General features: G+C 39.6%; 1 long non-coding RNA gene across 1 annotated transcript; it reads right to left on the bottom strand.

The window, feature by feature from the left end:
• Window positions 1–140: 140 nt before the first annotated feature.
• On the bottom strand, window positions 141–3,008 carry LOC107081077. Its single transcript, XR_001481024.1, has 3 exons — window positions 2,778–3,008; window positions 2,132–2,261; window positions 141–197 (listed from the first exon to the last, which is right to left on the bottom strand). It is a non-coding gene; the product is annotated as an uncharacterized LOC107081077 (long non-coding RNA).
• Window positions 3,009–3,258: the final 250 nt, after the last annotated feature.

The raw sequence follows: 3,258 nt of genomic DNA, 5'->3' as shown, positions 1-3,258 counted from the left end.
ATGACGTGTGTAATGAATTGGCGCTATAGAAATAAACTGAATTGAAAACTGAATTACTGACTGAGATGAGACTCAACAGAAGACTTGATTTTTCTTTGTTTTTTTACATGAAAGTAAATTCTTGTTAGACACAAACTTACTGTCAAGCTCGTACTGACTGATAGTCGGATCGCTGAGGTTCCGGATGGTGTAGGGGGCTGAGGAAAGAAAGAGAAACATTTAAAATAAACAGGTTTATGAAGACATGCATTCATTACAATTCCAAGCGCTTTCACCGCTGAGGAAACCAGTGCTGTTTTCATGAAACCCAACCTAAACAATCCTTGAGATCATGGCTGTAAATTAGCCCCAGAATGACTCAACAAGCGTCAAATTACAGGCTACGTTGCACAGAGCGGTGGAAACAGAGTGGCTCCTGAGTAAACCTAATAACAGCCTGCAGCTTATGAGCGCTGATCACAAGATGAAATGTTTTGCTGTGAAGTGTCAAGACCATTGGGGATACGACGGCAACAGAATGGGCCTGTGTGACAGTTTCCCTCTAATGGAAATAATGGTGCTGCTGACATAGAAATAATCAGCCAAGACAGAGTCTCATAATTGAAGTGTGGAGACTTCACCTTTTTAAAACTCATTTCAGTTTCTCTCTATTCTTGGTTGATTTGTTTTTCATCATGTTTGTTGCAGAGGGTCTCTTCTATTCAATCCTTAGAGTATGAAACATGTATTTTATTTTAAGGATAGTAACGTATGAAAATTGAACCTAAGATATCCTCATCATATCATCAATGAACCCATGAGGCTTAGCATGTAAAACTAACCCCAATGCTTCTTAAATAATAAAGCAAATGTTTTTTGGCACGTTGTTCCTTTGAAAAAAAAGAGCAGTAGAATCAAGTTTAAGATGGTGCTAAATTAAAAGGTACAGTAGCAGGCATTAAAAATGGCCCTTCCCAGTCAAATGCCAGCCGAAAGGCAGCCTACTCTCCTGCAACTTCCAGCCAAATCCCATCCAACTTCCAGCCACTGGCCTTCTCCTGGGTGTGCATTTTTTTTTTTTTTTTTACTCTTACTCCACGCTTTCACTGAATTACAGGGTCTGACCAGGAGATGATGCTTCTCTTTAGATCTTAATGTCCACAAATCATGACAGAAAGAATATTTTAGATGTTTAAAAAAGGAATTGTAGGGGAGCAGCCAAGGACCATCAAGCAAAGTGGGCCAATTTTGAATGGCTACTACCATATAAAGGAATCCTAGACAAGTAATTGTTGCTCCTCTCATGATGGGAAAGGGTATAACACCACTGCTTTTTCTACCACTGGTGCCCAGAAAAATTAATAAAACAAAATCCATCCAAGGTTGTACTGGTCCCAGTTAGCATGCTAAAAGTTAAGGTTGAAAAATAACTGTTTGACTGAAAGGACTGAGAAAGAGTTTCTCTTTAAGTTAGGTTTGCAAAGTTGAACATGGATGAACCAAAGAGAGTTTGGAACAATGTCCTTTTGCAATGCACTGGAAAAAATTTTAATCCAAACAACTTCTTTTTTCTTAAAGTAAGTGCATTTGTTCTTGAATTGAGGATGTAAAAGAGACATTTTGCCAATGGAACAAGACAGTTTACATTTAAAATAAGAAAACACAATTGCTTTTTCTTATTTCAAGTGAATATTATCTAATTATCTTATTTTAAGAGTAAACATGCTAATTCCATTGGCAAACTATCTCATTTACCTACTCAAATTAAGGCAAAAAAAAACTTAATTTAAGACATTTTTTTACTTATTTCTAGATCGTTTTTCCAGTGTGTGGTGGGGTTTTAAAAAAAGTGGCATGAAAACAAATGTCTGCAAACTGCAATCAGAAATATATGAAAAAAGAGTGGAGAAAAATGATTCAACCATACGAAGGCTTGCGACACAAACCAGTTACTGAGAGTTATTGTTGCTAAAAAGGGTTATAAATCTGCTGCTTCCCTGTTTTTCACAGTTTTTTTTAACTTACGTTGGCTTTATTTTCAATAAATCCAGACGGGATAAAATCTGATGTCAGTTTTTGCTTCCTGACATGTATGACCTCTGAGTTAAAAGCAGGGAGCCATTTCTTTAGCTGAACACATGTTTCTCCTCACCGTTCAGCTCGGCCCATGAGGAAAGGCTGTTCAGTGTGTGAATGTAGTTTCGGAGACGGTCATACAGCAGCTCACGGTAGCGAATCCGAAATCCCAGTAAAATTCCATTGATCTTCTCCTCAGGAGGTGGCTAAGGGAAGAAAAAACAGAAGTTACTGCATAAACAGCTGATTTTACAGGGAAATATACCTTAATCAACACATGATGTATGTCTCTAAGGGATTAGCTTTTTAGGATAGAGAAAGATGGGGAAAAACCTCTCCTCGAAGACGGAGCACTTATCCACATGTTAAGTAATGCAGTGAAATCCCCCTTGGCTGAACATGAGAGAACGAGCCCAGAGGGAAAGGAAGAGAGATAAACAAACATCATTCTATCCTCATAATCTCTACAAGGGTTCATAAAAGTAAAACTGTGTCTGCGTGCCTCCTGTTTCCCGCTGTATGAGCCGTTAATTCAGCCAAGGAGGAGGGGTGTTTTTATATCACACAGTAAAACAGTCTGGATTCTGTAAGAACAGGCTTTCAACTCTCATGCTCTTTTATTAGAGTTAACTTTCTCAGACTTAAATGGCCTCTGCAGCCAACGAGAGGAGAGAAAAAAAGAAAAAGAACCAAGCAGAATCTGTTCTGCTGTCTGCTCTCACCTGCCAGCGGATCAGCACCGACGTGGTTGTGTGCGGCGTAACAGAGAGGATTGTCGGCGCTTCGTCTGGCGCTGAGGCAATAAAAGCGAGATAGATTAGCTAAATTGACTTGAAAATGCGCACTATTCAGCCAGCTAAATCTGTCCACAAGCTGTGCCATTCAGGGAGAGTAAACACACACAGGGGAGACAACGCAGGAGAAGGATTGACCGCAGAGTTACAAATGGCAGTGAGAGACGATCAGGAGAGATACATTTCTTTAGCTGGTGGCTTTTGTTTAGCCCAGATTTAAAGACGGCTCCCCTGTCTCCAGGAACCACAGATGGTGCACACATTAATCAACCTCTGCTTTTGCCAGCAGGGTCCAAATCATGGCAAAAGGACTAATTCATGCAAACATTGAGCGACTAAAACGGAAATAGAACTAATTCTATCTTTTTCGACTCTTCTGTCTTCCTCTCTGGTTAATCTAAAAGGAAAC

The sequence above is a fragment of the Cyprinodon variegatus genome, unplaced genomic scaffold (genome assembly GCF_000732505.1).
Source record: "Cyprinodon variegatus isolate N-32 unplaced genomic scaffold, C_variegatus-1.0 Scaffold2856, whole genome shotgun sequence".
NCBI classification, from domain to species: domain Eukaryota; kingdom Metazoa; phylum Chordata; class Actinopteri; order Cyprinodontiformes; family Cyprinodontidae; genus Cyprinodon; species Cyprinodon variegatus.
This window is presented reverse-complemented; position numbering and strand designations above follow the sequence as displayed.